We start from the raw sequence: 21729 nt of genomic DNA on the forward strand, positions 1-21729 counted from the left end.
TTGTTTGCCACCCTGTGCTGTGAGAAAGGACTGATACAGAGAATGGGCAAAACAAGCTCTTTCAATTCACACACTACTCCCTGTCTCTTCCCCCACATCTGTCATGATGTGCAATGAGCCCAGTGACCAAGCACCATCACTGAAAGTGGGATGTGTCTTTCTGCACAGATGAGTCACACTGTTTCCCATCAGCACACTCAGACTGAGACCTGTACAACTCAGTGAGCTCCTGAAAGTTCAGAACTGTGGATTTTTTCAATTGTGTTCAATTTCCCCCCAGTTTGGACTTTATTCTTACATCTGCTTACATCCATGTAGCTTTCCCTGTCTTATGGATGGATTTTCCAATCTGAATGTGTTTCAAAAATAGCAACATCCATTGTATGTGTCCCTTTGTCAGGGGCTAGAAGTACTTTCCAGAGAAGGCACTCATGTATGTAAGACCTTGTTGGTTACCCATGAATGCCAGAGGAAGAAGTGAGATGGAAGGATGATTTGAAGGATGAAAGGTACTAAATTTCTAAATAGCACAAGGGTAATTTCAGGAGTAAGTGAATAAACAGAAAGAGTTCAAGGCACAAGAATTGGATGAAACAAATGTTATTCCAAAGCAGGTAGACAAAATTCAGATTAAGAGTAACTGTTGCAGAGGCTTCGACACTTAAAAGTCTCCAAGAGTGATGAAAAGTTAGAAGAGATGGAAAATGTTTAGTTGATAGGTAAGAGGATAACATAGGAGAACAATAAGCCATGGATATATTTATAGGAGAAAAGTTCAACAGTCAACAAAGGCAGGTGGAGTGTGGCTGTTTTAAACGAAGGACATAGAATTTTTGTTTGAAAATATGCTTTCTATAGTCTTAATACCCCTTCTGAGATGTAGATCTTGTGCCTTAGGCTCTGAAAACATGATATCCATCCTTTGAGTTAAAGGGGACATTTCCTTTACTATACAACTGTAAGACATTATGACACAATTACTCAGGCAAAGAGACTTGTAACTAATCAGAAAAAGAACTATGAGCAGAATTTAATCAATCAAAAGTAGAAGAGAACACCCATAAGATTTGTAAATTGTTACACTTAATGGTTGCTCTTTGATTGAGAGGCCTGTCTTGAATTCTAGTCAAAGCACACAGGTTGATTGATGTTACTAATCTGGACATAAACTCTTAAAGACAATGTAGCAGATGAAGCAAATAATCAAATTGTACAGCTTCTACTTCATAGAGTTATCATGAGAATTAAGCAAAATAATGTATGTCGAGCCTAGCACAATATATAGTAGTACATGGTAAACACATTATACATAAATCTGGTTCTTGTTCAAACTAGTAGTTACCAATGGGGAGGGGGAAGGGAGGAGAGGCAAGGTGGATGTAGGGGATAAAGAGGTACAAACTACTATGTATAAAATGAGTAAGCTACAAGGATATATTGTACAACACAGGGAGTATAGCCAATGTTTTATAAAAACTATAAATGGAGTATAACCTTTAAAAATTATGAATCACTATGTTGTGTACCTGAAATCTGTATAATATTGTAAGTCAACTATACCTCAATAATAAAAAAAAAAGAAAAGAAAAAAAAGGGGACATTTCTTTTATTGCATTTATTGTTATCTTATTCTGTTTATGCATTTCCATTTAAAATCTGTGTACACAAATATCAAAATAGCTTGGTTAGTTGCTTGATGAGTTCTTTTCCAACCTTGAGCTCTCTATGAATTTCAAGGACAGTAGATTATGGGTTATTTTACCATAGAACAATCATTTATTAGATGTTCCATTCCAACAACAGATGGCAAATATCTGGTTACCAGCTGTTTTCCTAACCAGCTCAATAGCCAGATGTGGCTGGGAATACTTCATCCCTATTGGTCCATATTAGATGTGTGATGTTTGGGTGTTTGAGCCAGCAGTTCCTTCTAATATTAATTTTAACAGTAGAGACAAGATAGCCTGAAAAGTCAGACAGGTCTTCCTAAAACCAAGATCCTGCTAATGAAAAATCTCCATTCTAGTTACCTTTAAGGACTGTAATGATTACTTCTGGTTGTTTAAATTGAATCTTACACACACTTTGGCTTCACTTAGTGGCCAGAGCCCCATTGAATACATGAGGCATTCTTCATGCACATAGCACTCTCGATCTGTGCCCAGATGGATGCCATTTTACCGATGGAGTTACTTTCCGGGTTCTTCAAGGGACATGTTCAATGCTATTTCTGACAATTTTCTAAGAGATCTTTATGTACTTCAGTCATGTGTGGAAACAGTCTGCTGTAGTGGAAGAGCTTTGGGATTAGAATCAGATTCAAGGGTAATCTCCTCTTACTAGAAACTTCACCCACAAGAGAAAGGGGGGCAGAGTCAAGATGGCAGTGTGGGAAGACACTGAGTTATCATCTCCCCACAACTAGGACACCTGCTGGCCGCTGGTGGGGGACCCTGATGCCCAAGGAGATGGGAGGAACCCCTAAGTGAACCAGTAGGATGTGGGAGGACTGAGGGGGGAGAAGAAGTGGAGGTCAGACAGGATCGTGCCCCTAAGGCCAGGGAGATCAGGAGAGACAGGCAGGAGGGGCTCTCTGGGAGGAGTGGGAGAGGAGCAGAGGGCATTTGCCCTGCTCACTCAGGCCTGGGGAGCCTGCTGAGCTCCCAGACCAGTTCCCTGCCCTCCAAGTTCCCCTCACCCTGTGGCTGCATTGGTCCTGGGGGAATAGGAGGGAGGCCTGGGAGATCAGGAGAGGCAAGCAGGAGGGGCCCTCCAGGACTGGAGGAGCAGGAGAGGAGAGGAGGGCATTTGCCCAACCCACTCGAGCCCAGGAAGCCTGCTGGGCTCCCAGGTGATGTTCCCCACCCTCTGAGACCAAGGGTGGGGAACATGCCTGGGCTCCTTCTGTTCCTTGAGCTTAAGCCCCACCCCCCACAGTCCCCCAGGGCCTTTTCCAGCCCTGTGGGTCCTAAGCATAGGCCCCACCCACCACCCAAAACTTGCCCTTGCTTAGGCCCCGCCCTCCACAGACAAGACCTTTCTCCCCACTTTTTTTTTCTTTTCCCTCCTCCTCTTTTTTATTATTGTGGTACTGATGTACCTTCTGGTTGTTGATTCATCTATATTTTTATTTTTATATTCTTTCTAACATATCTGTTAGTTTCCTAGTCTAATTTTATTATTTACTTTGTTATTGTTCTCTTTTTTCTTTTTCTTTTTCTTTTTTCTGCCACCCCACGCAGCTTGCAGGATTTTTGTTCATGAGCTGGGGATTGGACCGAAACTCCTGCAGTGGGATCTCCAAGTCCAAACCACTGGACTAACACAGAACCTCAGACCCCAGGGAATATTCATCAGAGTCAGGTCTCACGGAGGTCCTCATCTCAACACCAAGACCCAGCTCTAATCAACAGCCTACAAACTTCAGTGTTGGAAGCCTCAGACCAAACAACCAGTTAGACAGGAACACAATCCCTCTCATTAAAAAAAAAAAAAAAATGTCACAGATGAAGGAGCAAGGTAAAAACCTACAAGACCAAATAAATGAAGAGGAAATAGGCAATCTACCTGAAAAAGAATTCAGAGTAATGATAGTAGAGATGATACATAACCTCAGCAATAGAATGGAGGTATGGAATAAGAAAATACATGAAGTGTTTAACAAAGATCTAGAAGAACTAAATAACAAACAAACAGAGATGAACAACACAATAACTGAAATGAAAAATACACTAGAAGGAATCAAACAGAATAACTGAGCAGAAGAATGCATAAGTGAGCTGGAAGACAAAATGGTGGAGCATTTATTCTGCCAAGGAGCAGAATAAAGAAAAAGCACGAAAAGAATTGAAGACTATCTCAGAGACCTCTGGGACAACACTAAATGCACCAACATTCGAATTATAAGGGTCCCAGAAAAAGAAGACAAAAAGAAAGGGTCTGAGAAAATACTTGAAGAGATTGTAGTTGAAATCTTCCCTAACATGGGAAAGGAAATAGTCACCCAAGTCCGGAAGCACAGAGAGTCCCATATAGGATAAACCCTAGGAAAAACACACAAAGACACATATTAATCAGACTAACAAATATTAAATACAAAGAAAAAATATTAAAAGCAGCAAGGGAAAAACAAAAAATAACATACAAAGGAATCCCCATAAGGTTATCAGCTGATTTTTCAGCAGAAACTCTGCAGGCCAGAAGGAAGGGTCAGGATATACTTAATGTGATGCAGAACAAAAACCTACAACCAAGATTACTCTACCCAGCAAGGATCTCATTAGATTCGATGGAGAAATCAAAAGCTTTACAGACAAGCAAAATCTAAGAGAATTCAGCACCAAACCAGCTCTACAACAAATGCTAAAGAAACATCTCTAGGCAGGAAACATAAGAGAAGAAAAAGACCCACAAAAAAAACCCCAAAACAGTTAAGAAAATGGTAATAGGAACATACATATGGATAATTACCTTAAATGTGAATGGATTAAATGCTCCAACCAAAAGACACAGGCTCGCTGTATGGATACAAAAAAATGACCCATATATATGCTGTCTACAAAAGACCCACTTCAGACCTAGTGACACATACAGACTGAAAGTGATGGGATGGAAAAAGATATTCCATGCAAATGGAAATCAAAAGAAAGTTGGAGTTGCAATACTTGTATTAGATAAAATAGACTTTAAAATAAAACTATTACAAGAGATAAGGAGGGACCCTACATAATGTTCAAAGGATCAATCCAAGAATAAGATATAACAATTGTAAATATTTATGCACCCAACATAGGAGCAGCTCAATACATGAGCCAAATGCTAACAACCATGAAAGGAGAAAGCGATGGCAAAACAATAATAGTAGGGGACTTTAACACCCCACTTACACCAATGGACAGATCATCCAAATGGAAAATAAATAAGGAAACACAAGCTTTAAATGACAAAATAGACCAGATAGATTTAATTGCTATTTATAGAACATTCCACCCCAAAGTGACAGAATACACTTTCTTCTCAAGTGCACATGGAACATTCTCCAGGATAGATTGCATCTTGGGTCACAAATCAATCCTCAGAAATGTTAAGAAAATTGAAATCATATCAAGCATCTTTTTTGACCACAACATTATGAGATTGGAAATCAATTATAGGAAAAAAAAACTGTAAAAAACACAAATACATGGAGGCTAAACAATGCACTACTAAACAACCAAGAGAACACTGAAGAAATCAAAGAATAAATAAAAAATACATAGAAACAAATGACAACAAAAACACAATGACCCAAAACCTATGGGGTGCAGCAAAAGCAGTTCTAAGAGGGAAGTTTATAGCAATTCAATCTCACCTCAAGAAACAAGAAAAATCGCAAATAAACAATCTAACCCTACACTTAAAACAACTAGAGAAAGAAGAATAAAGAAAACCCAAAGTCAGTAGAAGGAAAGAAATCATAAAGATCAGATCAGAGGGAAATGAAGAAAACAATAGCAAAGATCAATAAAACTAAAAGCTGGTTCTTTGAGAAGATAACCAAATTTGATAAACCATTAGCCAGACTAATAAAGAGAAAAAGCGAGAAGACTCAAATCAACAGAACTAGAAATGAAAAAGGAGAAGTAAGAACTGACACTGCAGAAATACAAAGGATCATAAGAGATTACTACAAGCAACTATATGCCAATAAAATGGACAACCACGAAAAACTGGACAAATTCTTGGAAAGGTACAATTTTCCAAGGTTGAGCAAGGAAGAATTAGAAAATATAAACAGACCTATCACAAGTAATGAAATTGAAACCGTAATTAAAAGTCTCCCAACCAACAAAAGCCCAGGACCAGATGGCTTCACAGGTAAATTCTATCAAACATTTAGAGAGGAGCTAACACCAGTCTTTCTCAAGCTCTTCCAAAAATTGCAGAGAGAGAAACACTCCCAAATTTATTCTACAACGCCACTATCACCCTGATACCAAAACCAGAAAAAGATATCACAAAAAAAGAAAATTATAGACCAATATCACTGATGAATAGATGTAAAAATCCTGAACAAATTACTAGCAAACAGAATCCAACAGCACATTAAAAGGATCATACACACATGATCAAGTGAGATTTATCCCAGGGATGCAAGATTCTTCAATATATGCAAATCAATCAATGTGATACACCACATTAACAAATTAAGGAATAAAACCCATATGATCATCTCAATACATGCAGAAAAAGCTTTTGAAAAAATTCAACACCCATTTATGATAAAGACTCTCCAGAAAATGGGCATAGAGGGAACCTACCTCAACATAATAAAGGGCATATATGACAAATGCTCAGCAAGCATCATACTCAATGGTGAAAAGTGAAAGTATTTCAACTAATATCAGGAACAAGACAAGGATGTCCACTCTCACCACTCTTATTCAACATAGTTTTGGAAGTCCTAGCCATGGCAATCAGAGAAGAAAAAGAAATAAAAGGAATCCAAATTGGAAAAGAAGAAGTAAAACTGTCAGTGTTTGCAGATGACATGATACCATACATAGAAAATCCTAAAGATGTCACCAGAAAACTACTAGAATTAATCAATGAATTTTGTAAGGTTGCAGTATACAAAATTAATGCACAGAAATCTCTGGCATTCCTATACGCTAATGACAGAAAATCTGAAAGAGAAATTAAGGAAACACTACCACTTACCATTGCAACAAAAAGAATAGAATACCTAAGAATAAACCTGCCTAAGGAGGCAGAAGATTGTACTCAGAAAACTATAAAACACTGATGAAAGAAATCAAAGATGACATAAACAAATGGAGAAATACACCATGTTCTTGTATTGGAAGAATCAATATTGTGAAAATGACTATAATACCCAAAGCAATCTACAGATTCAATGTAATCCCTATCAAACTACCAATGACATTCTTTACAGAATTAGAACAAAAAATTTTACAATTCGTATGGAAACACAGAAGACCCCAAATAGCCGAAGCAATCTTGAGAAAGAAAAATGGAGTTGGAGGAATCAGGCTCCCTAACTTCAAACTATAACACAAAGCTACGGTAATCAAGACAGTATGGTACTGCCACAAACACAGAAATATAGATCAATGGTACAGGGTAGAATGCCCAGAGATAAACCCATGCACATATGGGTACCTAATTTATGACAAAGGAGCCAAGAACATATGATGGAGAAAAGACAGCCTCTTCAATAAGTAGTGTTGGGAAAACTGGACAGCTACATCTAAAAGAATGAAATTAGAACACTACCTAACACCATACACAAAAATAAACTCCAAATGGATTAAAGACCTAAATGTAAGACCAGACACTATAAAACTCTTAGAGGAAAACATAGGAAAAATACTCTTTGACATAAACCACAGTAAGATATTTTTTGACCCACTTCCTAGAGTAACAGAAATAAAAACAAAAATAAAAAGATGGGACTTAATTAAACTTAAAAGATTTTGCACAGCAAAGGAAACCATAAACAAGACGAAAAGATAACCCTCAGAATGGGAGAAAATATTTGCAAATGAAACAACAGACAAAGGATTAATCTCCAAAATATATAAACAGCTCATGGAGCTGAATATCAAAAAAACAAACAATCCAGTTAAAAAATGGGCAGAAGACCAAATAGACATTTCACCAAAGAAGACATACAGATGGCCAAGAGGCACATGAAAAGATGCTCAACATCACTAATTATTAGAGAAATGCAAGTCCAAACTACAATGAAGTATCACCTCATGCCAGTCAGAATGACCATTATCAAAAAATCTAAAAACAATAAATGCCAGAAAGGGTGTGGTGAAAAGGGAACCCTCCTGCACTGTTGCTGAGAATGTAAATTGATACAACCACTGTGGAAAACAGTATGATGGACGTTTCTTAGAAAACAAAAAATAGAACTACTATATGATCCAGCAATCCCACTACTGGGCATATACCCTGAGAAAACCATAATTCAAAGAGACATGTACCACAATGTTCATTGAAGCACTATTTATAATAGCCAGGACATGGAACCAGCCTAAATGTCCATCAACAGATGAATGGATAAATAAGATGTGGCACATATATACAATGGAATATTACTCAGCCATAAAAAGAAACAAAACTGAGTTATTTGTAGTGAGGTGGATGGACCTAGAGTCTGTCACACAGAGTGAAGTAAGTCAGAAAGAGAAAAACAAATACCATATGCTAACACATATATATGGAACCTAAAAAAAAAAAAATGGTACTAGTTGCAGTGAAGGAATAAAGATGTAGACATAGAGAATGGACTTGAGGACATGGGGTGGGAGGGGGAAGCTGGGGCGAAGTGAGAGTAGCATCGATATATATACACTACTGAATGTAAAATAGTTAGTTAGTGGGAAGCAGCAGCATAGCACAGGGAGATCAGCTCGGTGCTTTGCAATGACCTAGAGGGGTGGGATAGGGAGGATGGGAGGGGGGCTCAAGAGGGAGGACATATGGGGACATATGTATGCATATGGTTGATTCACTTTGTTGTGCAACAGAAAGTAACACAGTATTGTGAAGCTATTATACTCCAATAAAGATCTGTTAAAATAAAGAAAAAATAATAAGAAGAAGACACTTCGCCAGAGACAAACCAGTTCTTTTCCTGAGACTTCACATCCTCCTGTAAATTGCACATGATAATTCTTGTCCTGCAACCCTCACAATTGTTATAAGAATAAATGCATACTTTTTTTTGGATCTGTTTATATGTATTTTATGTAAGCATGCATTCTCTTCCTCCCTCTCTCCTTCCTTCCTCTCCTTCCTTCCTTCTTTCCTTTCTTCCTTTCTTTTTTTCTTTCTTTCTTTCTTTCTCTTTCTTTCTTTCTTTCTTTCCTTCTTCCTTCCTTCCTTCCTTCCTTTCTTTCTTTCTTTCTCTCTCTCTCTCTTTCTTTCTTTCTCTTTCTTTCTTTCTCTTTCTTTCTTTCTTTCTTTCTTTCTTTCTTTCTTTCTTTCTTTCTTTCTTTCTTTCTTTCTTTCTTTCTTTCTTTCCTTTCTTTCTTTCTTTCTCTCTTTCTTGCTCTCTCACTCCCTCTCTTTCTTTCTTTTTCTTCCTTACTTTTTTTTTCAGTGATTTTGTTTTATGCTCTCTGTTGTGTTCCTTCCAGAGCTCTTTATCCATCTCAGTTCCTCTAGGAAATCTATAATGGCATTATGTAATGGGCATTGTGTAGAATATTAATATGTTATTATGTAATAAAAAAGTTGACCCCATGGTCAAATGCGTCTGAGAAATTCTGAGTAAAGAAAGTTGGGGAAGGACCTTTGACTGAGGGGTTTCTGTGTCTCTGGTATGTTAGTGCATTGTACATCTCCAAAAGGTGGACATCGGATGTGTGTCAAATTCTGCCAAATGCTCTTGAGCTTATTCGCTCATGGAAGCCTCTTATTACCCTGAGGTCGCCTCCCATGCACAGACTTCTAAGGAATCTCTTTTGGGAAATATAACTCTGTTGTGTCTCCTTACCCTTTTGCATCATGGCACATGCAGGAGGTGACGCTGTAACAGAGCAGGACCCCATGTGGCCTTCTCAGAACAGATTCCCCTCCCGCACATCCTCTGCCTGCCCCTTGTCTGTAAAAAACTTTAGCCTCCTAGGCTTTCCCCAAGTTCCAAAGAGTAAATTTAATCAAAGAAGTGAGAAAATGCAGAAAGAAAGGAAAACAGTCAAGCAAGACAAAATAACAATAGTTTAGCCATTAAACAAAGTCAAGGACTTTCAGTTCCTCCTCAAGGGCTATAGATAATATTCTGAGCCATATCCTTTGAGCTGTTTTGCATATACTGAAACCCCCACCAGGTGGAAGAAGTTAACTGCATACTGCCCACAAGCATGTAGACCCCAGACCAGTTGGAACCAGAGGTTGATGATCTTGACCCCCAATTACCTCACCACCAACCAATCAGAAGAATGTCCACTAGTTGATCACACACCGCACAACCCCCTTTCCTCACCCTGTCTTTAAAAACCTTTCCCTGAAAGCCACTGGAGAGTTCAGGTCTTTTGGACTTCTTGCTTGGCTCCTGCAATAAACGCTGCACTTTCCTTCACCACAACCCAGTGTCAGTAGATTGGCTTTACTGTGCATGGGCAAGCAGACCCAAGCTTGATTCAGTAACAATGCTATTTGTTCAGCAGGTGGGGGTGGAAGAGGAGGTATGGACAGATGGCACAGCCTGGGATCTCCAGCAGCCCTCGATTCCCTCCAGCTTCCTTGGGGGCCAAGGGATCCATATTCAAGGGTACACTTGCAGGGCGGCTCCTCTGTCCTATTCTTTACCCATTTCAGAAAAAGCCCTGAAGGTAGAAACTTAGGCAGTTGGTGCTGTAATGTCATTTTCTCCAAAGTTCTAACCATCCCCTCCTGGTCCCTAGTGGCCTTATTACAGCCACTTGAGGCAAGAAACCTTCGAAGTCTGACACAACCACGGTCAAACCATGACCACCTGTTCAGAATGGGCTCCATTCCAGCCTCCCTCCAACCTCTTCAAAAAAGTTAGAGTGATCCTATTATAAACATGAATGCCTTGGTGGCTGACCATCCTGCTGAGCACCCTTCACTGGCCTTCATCTCACCTAGAGCAGAGTCACAGCTCCTCACCAGTCTCAGGATCTGGATCCATCCACACTTGCATGTACTAACCTTCACTGTGCTGACATGTCCCCAGTTTCTAGAACAATCCCCACCTATTTGTCAGCATAGGCTTTTGCACTCACTCTTCCCTTTGACTATCTGCTTTGTTTTTTTCTTGTCCCATAGCAGGGCTAAACTCCTGCTGTCCTTCAGGGCAGCTCTCCCTGGCTGTACGTTGCAGCAGCGTGTGCTCTGGTCATTCTCCCTCCAAGCATGTGCCGCCTCCACGCAGCCCAGCTGGCCCCACTGCACCCTTTGCTTATCCACTGGGCTGCCCCTCCTAGGAGCTTAGCAGTCTCCTTCAGCACTTTGTCCTCAACGCCTGGTATTCAGGTGCTTGATAAACTTATTTTTGAATGGATGAATGGATGAAAGGGGTATATGAAGATCAATCATGCAGACATTTCCCACAAGGAGCTTCTGGGCCAGCTGGAGAAGTTACTTACCCAACTAACCCACGAGAGGTCGGGTCTGAGTAAGTGGGCGTGGTGCACAGAAAACCCCACAGAAGCACAGGTGGCTGGTGGTGGGCAGGGGTGGCTGTGAAGTCTGTAAAGCATTACAGAAGAGGAGGTGACATGTGAGTTCTGTCCTTAGTGGCTTTTTTTAAAAAACAAATACAATGAAGAATCATGCAATGCTGCCAGCATTGGCTGCAATCCTGGGCTACAAGTCTGCACACTCCTTTGTAACTGGTCCTGGCTGGCAGAAATTTTCATTTTGCATTTACTGTTTACTATGACCCCTGCATTATCTTCAAAATAAAGAAACATGCCATCTTTTCTCTGATTTGACTTTTTACATCTGAATTCTCAAAGAGCACTGTCCGGAGAAAGTGCTCTTATGGGTTCAAGAGAAGAGGAAGATGTTAAGTCTTCATTGAATAAATATGCTATAAAAGGATTAGAAATATAATGTTTAAATACCATCAGCATCCAAAATCACATTAATAAAACATATGATCAGAAAACATGTTTCCTGGTGTTACATATAAAACTTGAGCACCAGCTGTTCTAAATCTAAAACTGATTATTATGTACCTGCCTGCTACAGAATGACCAAAACCCTGACATGTGTCTTTTCAAACCATTTCTTCCCTTTCCTGGTCATCTTCCAGCCCACCAAACCAGACTCCAGGAGTGGTCACCAGGCAACATTGCCACTGCATGTCTATATAGTCCCACAAGAGACATCTTCAAAACTTCTTGACATCATTACCATTCCGTCGGTACATCCAGTGTACAGCAAGCACCGTGATCACTAAGACAAAAGTGGAGGGAAGGCTGGAGCTGGGCCCACTCTCCAGTCTGGCAAGAGAAAGTCTGAACACCCAGCACTGGGCCCAGCTCTGATAAGAGACAGGCCCAGGAAACGATTGTTGTGATTAATATGATTACTAGAGTTGTTGATTTTTGTTGATGGTGATTTTTGTTGTGATTAAGTAAAAAATGAGTTTAAAGAAAGCTAGATGAAGAACAGAACATCACGTGTTCGTTTCGTCTTAGCCAGCCCCAGCATGGTGCTGCATGGGGTAGGGCCAACAAAGGAAGGGCTACTTCTGGGTTGGCATCTTCCCAAAGCCCGGCTTTAAGAATGAGAGACTCTCCCCCGGGATGACTGGCTGCCTGCTCCATCTCCTGGGTGCTGCTGTGTTTCTGAGGATGGGCCTATCTGCTCTCAGGCCCTAGAGGTGTTTTAAGAGCACAACCCATGAGATTTCCCACTCACGCTGCCAGAGCAGACTTGCAGTGGTCGCAGCCCACAGCTCACCTTGGGCACACAACTATGTAGTAGTGTGTAAGGCTTGGCCGGTAGTTATAGTGTTTCCTCCCCCAAAACAAACCCTGGCTGATAATCCACATTCATGATTTCGAGCAGTGAGGGCCCAAGTAGTCTCCATGGTGATGATTCACTCTTGGGTCTCCTAGGAGACAATCACACGTGCGACAGACTTCAGATTCATTTTGCTGCCCAAAATATGAAGTGATTTTCTTTTCACACTGAGACACGCTCAGAATCTGTAAGTTAAAATTTAATTTTTTCTAACCACCTTTTCCCCATGGCATAAAAAGGTGCGATATTCCGAAGAGGAGAGAGAGGCCTTAAAGGTAAGAAAAAAAGCATACTGTTTCTTGAATTGTATTATAAATAAGCTTCAGGAGTAAGTGATGAGCCCAGGGCATCAGAGGTGGGACTTTCGTGTTGTATTTTAGGGACAGTTTGGCCCAGTGGATCAGGTTCTCTACTTAAATTTGGTGTTTCCTTCAATTTAATCTTGGATGATTTATAACAAAGCTCCAGTTGGGGCTGGGTTTGAGAACATGTAGGACTTCATTCATCGTGTTGATTAACAGTCTGAAGTTATTACTCACCACCACAATTCCTGCTTTGCCAGCAACACAGCCATGGAGAGTTTCCTGGTCAAAACACAGAAAAAACTCCTTTCTTAGCAGCCAAAACATTCCACTTTCCTGAAAGCTCAGACACCCACCAAGCTAACACACAGGCCTCATGGGTGATGCCCTAATGCCCCTGCGAGGGGTCAGTGCTGAAACACAAGGCAGGACAGCCCCAGGGTGGTGGCAGGAAAAACGCCATATGTGTGTCTTATCAAGAAGGCTTACCTATTTCTCAAAAATAGGAATTGGTTCGTCTCACGCTCATCCACAAGAGGGCTACCTGTTATTACTTCTTGTTGCAAATTCTCCCTGCAGCACTTTTAGAAAGACAGAGACAGGTGACAAGGAGGCTGACATGGAGGGTGCACAGCAGCAGTGGTGGATGGCTCTCCTCCTGCTTGAGTCAATACAACCCAGGATGCAATGTGAGGACCTACAGTGGCCCAAACGCTGAAAGGACGTAGCGTGGCCAGGCTCTTCTTTCCAGAAGGTCCTCTTCTAATTGGAAACAAACATAAACCACAACTGTAATAAAATGGGGCAGCTGCTCTTAAGAGGTGTGTTCTGTCTTTCTCTGTCTGACTTACTTCACTTAGTATGATCACCTCTAGGTCCATTCATGTTGCTGCAAATGGCAGTATTTCATTCTTTTTTATGTCTGAGAGAAAGAAAATGCCATATGGTATCACTTATATATGGAATTTTTAAAAAGTGATACAAATGAACTTATTTACAAAACAGAAATAGACTCAGACATAGAAAACAAAGTTATGGTTACCAAAGGGGAAAGGTGGAGGGGATGTAAATTAGGAGTTTGGGATTAACATATACACACTATTATATGAAAAATAGGTAAACAGCAAGAACCTACTGTATAGCATAGGGAACTATATTCTGTAATAACCTAAATGGGAAAAGAATTTGAAAAAGAATAGATATATGTATGTGTATAACTGAATCACTTTGCTGTACACCTGAAACTAACACAACATTGTAAATCAACTTTACTCCAATATAAAATAATTTTTTTTTAAAAGAAGAGGTGTGTTCTGAGTGTTTGGGGAGCTCAGAGAAAAGAGTGATTGATTTTGTCTGGAGGAAAGTTGTGGGCAGTTTGGGAAGTCTGATAAAGGAAGAAGGACCAAGGGAGGCCAAAGAGAAAGGGCCATGTGTTAACTAGTTGTCAAAGAACAAGTTTAAATCATTCTATTCCAGGAGCCCAGAAAGGGGACAGCAGGAGCTGAGCTCTGGCTGAGCAAAGGCCCAGTGGTGTCAAGGTGCCTGGCATGAGAAATGGAGTATCTGGATATCTGAAATCCACGTTACACTCTTGGCTTCATGCTGTGTCTCTTTTAAGTCCAGTAGCTTGTCTTTTGGACTGGACTGTTATCCCCCAGGGAACAGGGCTTTTGTTTCAATTATCTTTTACTGACACATAAAACATATTCAAATTTGTCGAATAAAGAAATGAAATAATGAATGAATAAATGTCAATACAATTTTTGAAAAAATAAGGAATTTTACTTATTGATTTTAAGTTGGTCATTAGTTTCTTTAGATCAGGACATGGGGTTCTGGGTTTTTCTTCTTTGATATTATTTTGGCAGTATATTGATGCAATATAGACACAAGAAGAACCCACCATGCCATGCAGCTTTGATGGATTAGAACTTTGCAGTTATGTCCTGATATCAATTTTAAAAAAACCAAAAGAGTATAAAGCAGGCATTTCTATTTATACCACATCTCTCTTCTATTTTCTCTAGTGAATCAATTACCTGGGATAAGATTTAACTGAATTACTCAATATTCTGGCACATCAACCCATACACAAATGAAAAAAAATTAAACTGTTGGACCAAAGCAAAAATAAAAACATTTTTCAGTAAATAAAAAAAAATCAATTTCATAGTATGCAACTTGGATAAAAACTAACATTATGGATACAGTGCTTAAAAATACATTAGGTGGTGCTCTCCTAAGGTGGTCATGTAGACACAGTGTCTGTGAGCTGCAATCAGGCACTTAGGGTAACTTTCCATTTGTGGGATGACCAGGAAGGTCATTGCTGAGAGCAGAAGACAGTAAAGTCAACTTTAACACATCTTTAAAATGTGTGTCGATATAATGACCCTAGTTCAATGACCCACAGGTAGAATGTGGACCCTTGAAAAACTCCAGAAATAAAATTTCTGATTTGAATCTAACAGATTGCATATATATATATATGATATTTTAGGGACTATGGGATAAATTATAATCTTAAGAATAAATCAGGAAGGAAGGAAGGATAGATGGAAGGGGGGAAGAAAGGAAGAGAGGGAGGGAGGGAGAAAAAAAGAATGGGAGAATAGAGCAAAAGAGAAAAGAGTAACAGTTCTAAAGCTATAGAAAGGAAGAAATAATTCTGTGACTGTAGAGGTTATTGGGCTGGGCTATAAATCCAACAGGATACCACACAGCCACTTGGAAGAAATTCTTCTGTCACATGTAAGGTTCATAATAGAAACTGTATGTTTCTAGACAGATGATGGCCATTGTAGATATGTGGTAATGACAAGAATAATTACAACAATATTGAGGATAAATAAACTCACTATTAAAAGCAGTAAGTAATTTATCCAAGGTTAATAAGACTAAATAGAGATGCAAGATTCTAACCCAGGATTGTCTAACTCATGTTCTTACACACTGTAAGAAATAGTTTAAAATTTAGGTTAGAGAATCTATGAAGAAAAGGAGACTTTGGTTCATGCTCTTTAAAGAGTGATTCATGGAATATTTACACCCAATGATATGGGGTATTTTTCAAAATGCAGATTCTTTGGTCCAACCTTGACCCAATTAATCAGAATCTCTAGGATAGAGCTCAGGAATCTGCATTTTAACAAGCTCTCTGGTTGATTCATAATCACATGAAAACTTGGGAAACACTGACTTAACCAAAATGAAGTCATGGATAATCCCTTATACTGGAGGTGAGTGTTGGTACCCTGGTGCAGTATTGAATGGGAAGGGTCAGTCAACGTGACCTCTTCATTTACAATTAAGGATGTAGTACAATTCTTAGATTTGATTCTATAGTTTCACCAGTTAAAAATTTTTCCCTTTATAACAAGTCACATACTACTAACTCCCTGAGAGTTTCCTGCATTTGGGGCTATTTCCTAACTCTGGGCCTACACTTGATGCCGGTAACCCAATATCACCATCTTTACATGAGTATTTTATTTTGTCACTCGAGCAAAAGACTTCTTAACATAGCAGAAATAGTTGCAACTAATTATTGAAATTAATCCTGATAATTTCATTCCAAGTATACTTGTTTGGAGACATATATACAATTTTTCAATTAAATTTGTATGCTAACTATAGTAGCCAGTTCTTAATTGCATGAGGGCAACATGAAGGCATCTTAACAAGAAGAAGAGAAACATGCAAACCTTGCAATTAAATATTATTATCATTTAAACAAAGTACATAGATAACTTTGGGGACATTGAATTTTCATTGATGTTATGTGTGTGTGCGTGTGTGTGTGTCAGGGGAAGGATATTTTAATCAAATCTATGTACTTCATATTGTAAATTTTCTAAGGCTTTATTTTGGTTTCTTCCTTAATGCACAATGATCTGCACCTTCCGGGCACTTAATATTTCCAATGGGCAAAAGAACTTTTCTGACAAAGACACTGAGACATTAAGAAAAGGTGGAGAATGTTGAAGCAAAACTGGATTTGTTCTATGTGACAACTTGAATACACATTTCAGATATATAATTCCACAGTTCACTATTCATGTAAAACAACTATGTCCCAAGAAGTGAAATATGCCCCAAGGATAAAAGTAACAGCTTACCTCTGAAATAGGATGTCAATAGGAAATATTGGAAATGGAAATGTTCTGTATCTGTACTGTCAATACCAGAGCCACTAGCCCCATTGAGCTCTTGAAATGTACCTAGAGCAACGGAGGAACTGAATTTTACTTTTAAATTTAAATGGCTATGTATGACTAGTGTTGGCTAACACAGCTCTACAATGTAGACTAGTCCAGATATTTAAGATTTTCTCAACTTACTAACTTGCTATATTTTGAAAGTGTATATGTAAGAAGGTGAGAAGTAAAATGTGGTAAAAGACAAGGTTTTTTAAAGGAGTTTTTCACAAAAGAAAATCAACATCATATAAATTACATATAGCACAATTTCACACAGTAACAGGGTTGAAAGTCATCTCCAACTTTGGGAAATGTTCCAGTGTCAAGCTGCTCTGTGTCCTCCATGTTTGGGCCACAGGACTTGAGGAAATGTGTCACTGTGGCTAATAGTTGGTTTCTTCTACAGTGTCTAGATGTTCTTATTGTCATTAATTCTAGCAAGAGATAAAGCCTGGGGCAGGAAATGAGGACTTTGATTCAGGTGAGGAGGAAAAAAAACAAATTTTTTATTTTCTTTGGGATGAGGATTATCGGGGGACTCTGTCATGTTTTACTAGATATAAAATTATAGGTTGACAATTCTTTCAACACATAAAACAATGTCATACCACTTCCTCCTGGCCTCCATAGTTTTTCATAAGAACTTTGCTGTCATTCAGTTGGTCTTCCCGTATAAGTACGGTATAGCTTTCATGAATTTTTTTTTTTTTTTTTGGTCTTTAGTTCCCAGAAGTTTGGCTATGATGGATCTTCATGCAGATTATTTTGGGTTTATCCTAGTTATGGTTTGTGCAGCCTCGCGTGTCTCTATGTTTATGGATTTTGCAAAATTTAGGATGTTTCCAGCCAAATTTTGAGGTTTTTTTTCAGCTCCTCCCTCCCCCATCAGCCTTCATCAACACCTGAAGTAAGGAGTGCCTCCTCGTTATGAGTGGGTTGGGTGGGAGTTTCAGCTCACCAGTACACCTCTGTGGATGTCAACATACCTGGAATGCACAGGAGTGCCTTTACTGCTACCCATGTGGTCTCCATGGGAATGGGATGTGTGGTGTTGTCTCAGTACCACTGGGAAGTGATGAAAGTCCAACTCTCCATCAGGCTTCCTCTGACAGCACCCAGCTGGAAGGGAAAGGTGCTTCATACCAACATGATGACCTGGAAGTCCTGCCTCCTTATATGGTCTCCACTGACATTATGTGGGAAGGGGACTCATTACTACCTATTAGAGATGAACATCCTAGCTCCCTATCAGCCTTCTCTGACACCGCCCCAGCAGGTTTAAGCTTCCCAGTTGGCTTTTACTGTCCTGGGTGGATATGTGTCTGCAGTGTTTGGCTTCAGTAGAGTGGTTACTGTCTAAATGTTTTCTATCCTACTAGGCTGCCCCTTTCTAGCTCCTTTGACTAGAGAAAGCAGCCTTTTCTTGGGCTTTTTTTTTTTTTTTTGTCTGCTCCTGTTGGGATTTCTGGCTCATCAGCTTTTTCAGCTACAAATCTGGGATATATGAGGCTAAAAGAAAGCCCAGAGAACTCACTGTCATGTTGTCCTTGGGTTGCCTGGTCCCTAACTAGTATATCTTTTTCTCTTACCTTTCAGAGTCTTCTTATGATTGTTTCACATATATTTCTACATTTTTAGTTGTACTTAGTGGGAGGAAAAGAAAAATGTATGTATACTCCATCTTCTCATGTGAGAAAGTACCTGGTATAATTTTTTAATATTAAATTTAAAAAAAATGATAACATGGAGTTCTTGCTATGGGGTTAGGAATTATTCTGAACACATTACATATATTTTATCCTCATGATAACCCTTTGAGGTGGATGTTTTTATTAGTTCAGTTTTCCCAAGAAGGAAATCAAGTCCCAAGGAGGCTGAGTAATGTGAGCACAAAAGCTCAGCAGGCTTGTGTGCTCACATTCCCAAGAAAGGACTGGTCCCTGGCTGGCTCCTGTGAGATGACCTCTGGGTTTTGTATGGCTGAGGCACTGGGCCAGGCTGTATCAGTGTGATGCTAACAATGTGACTTGTGATCACCTGTTGTTGTATGCCTGAGACTTTGGGCCATGTTATATCAGTCTGACTCTTCTGCTGGAGACTGAGTAGCTGAGGTCATCTTATGGTTGCTACCTGCCTACGTGACTGACCCACAGAGGTAATTGGAAATTGCATTTTATTAAAGGGCAAGGGGGTGAGTGGAATTTGATCCCTGAAAGCTCAGTTCTGGGTTGTTATTTTGGTAACTTTCGACGTTTGTTTAGCCAACTGTGTCCAAACCAGCATTCCTTTTATTGCTCTTGAATTTTACTTTTGTCCCTCTGTCTATGACCATTTGCAGTGTACAGAAATTAAAGTTGTCAAAGGTTTTAGGCACTGTACCCCCTGAATCCCCTTCTGCTTGCACTGGTATTTGTGCACCAGGACTGTATCAAGCAGGCCAGAGTGATGATCTCCCTGCTCCTGATCACTTAGTCTGTGGGGGAGGGGTTTTTTTGACTCCTAATTGCAGGAGAATGAACCCAGAATGCTCAGGTTGAGCAGTCCTCTCCTTTCCCCTGAGAAGTGGGTTTGCCAGTGGGGAGCACCCCCTGTCCTTCTCTGTCACCCATGGAGATGCCTGGAGGCATGTGTGTCTCATCCGGGACACAGTTTGAAAAGTCCTCATGCCCACTGATTTAAGCCACATTCCTCAATACTTAAGTGTTGTTCTGTAAAAGTGTTGTTCTGTAATTCTCAGTTGGTTCAGGTACCAAGTGGGTAAGAAGGGCATCTTGGAAGTCCAAACCCAGTTCTTTCCACTAATCCACCAGCGTTGGAGACTTCATGGGAGCAGAACACAAGAGCAGCCCCCACAGTGTGGTAACCATTGCAAATGAGCCACAAAATCACCTTCCACAACAATAGACTGAATTTTATTTTATGTAATGTAATATTTAACAATAATAATAAATAGTTCTTTTATATCCTAATCTAAAAATTATTTAAAAGTGTATTCATCTCTCCTTTTTTGTAACATATATCATGTTTTCAACCAGAATCTAAAATTCTGAAGACTGTAGTCATGTCTTATGTCTCGATGTATCCTCCCCAGATCTTAAAATGATGCTTTTACCATAACAGACACTTGTTTAATGTTGGTGACGATTTCTCACTTGGGGTTACATATGTAGGTATATGGTGATTTTTTAATAAATGAGACCATACCTGGATACATGCCATCCATCTCCCAACTTACAAACTCTCTTCCCTGGGGACAAGACATCTATTAAATGTACAGGTTCACCATCATCATATCACAGTTATTGCGAGTTGTTTTTCTGACACCCCTCAGGTGTCTTCCCCACTAACAACTCAGTCACTGGGACAGAAATTTCGGTTGTAGTCTAACAGAGATTTAATGACATAGTGGTGAGTCTGTGAGTAGCGAGTCTTTATATTTTATACAAAGACACAACCCCCTTCGTCTTCCCACCCTCTCTGCTTTCAACACCTCCTTAGAAGCCACCACCATGGATTCTTGGCAATCAAGTGCCAGCCATTGGAGGCTCACATCAATTTACCATTTCTTTCATTATCTCATTCTAATTATTAGCTGGAGCCATATAAAACTGCCTATTTTTGACCCACAAAAAGCTTATTTCATAGTGTGAGCTATTAGTAATTCAGAAGCTTTCTGAATTGTGTCTATAGAGATATCCATCCTCTTAGTACAGTTGGTTAATCCATCGTTTCTCATTCCTCTTTCCCCCAAGTTTTGAGGAGTGATCATCAGTGCTGATCAGCTCTTCCTGCCTACTGCAATTCCTAATTTTTTGGTACTTACTTAACTGGCTCATGGTCCATCCTTCCCTGTTTATGCAGGTGAAAAGAAACTAATATGTTTTAGACAAACATTTACTCCACAGGCATAGAAGAACAAAGCTAACAAAGCTGCCTACAGAGAAATGCACTGCGATAATCTATGAGCTAGAGAATCAGAGGAGGCAAAGTCAGCAAAATACATGTTGGGATTTTAAGAACTGTATGCTTAATACAAAAGTCCTAAACTCAGTGTGTTCAATGCTGACATCTGTGTCTCAGAAGTAATTTAAATTCAAACTTTTCTTCAGGAAACAAAGTGTGAATAGAAGGGCAATTAATATATGTAGAGTTGGTCCTCATCATTTGCAGGTTCCCTATTTACAAACTTTCCTACTCACTAAAATATGTTTGTCACCCCCAAATCTACACTCTCATTACTTTTATGGTCATTTGTGGATGTGTGCAGAGTGACAAAAATCTGAGTCTCCCCACGTGCCCATTCTCAGCCAAAGTCAAAAGAGACATTAGCTCTGCCTGCTTGTTTCAGCCCTCACACTGCAAACAAGCATCCTTTTCATGGCCTATTTAGCTTTTAGTGTATTTCTTCTTCTTCTTCTTTTTTTTTTTTTGTTGCATTTTTGTGCCTTTTGTTGGTAATTTTGCTGTTTAAAATAGTCCCCCGAGTATAGTGCTGATGTGGTGTCTAGTGTTCCTAAGTACAAGAAGGCTGTGATGTGCCTTACATAGCACATCAGTGTGCTAGAAAAGCTTCGTCCAGGCATAAGTTATAGGACTGTTGGCCATGAGTTCAATGTTAATGAATCAACAATATATATTAAATAAGGTGTCTTTAAATAGGTATACACTGTTTAGATACAAGGTTATCTATTGATCAGCTAAAATTTTTGTGA

The sequence above is a fragment of the Eschrichtius robustus genome, chromosome 1 (genome assembly GCF_028021215.1).
Source record: "Eschrichtius robustus isolate mEscRob2 chromosome 1, mEscRob2.pri, whole genome shotgun sequence".
Classification (NCBI taxonomy): Eukaryota; Metazoa; Chordata; class Mammalia; order Artiodactyla; family Eschrichtiidae; genus Eschrichtius; species Eschrichtius robustus.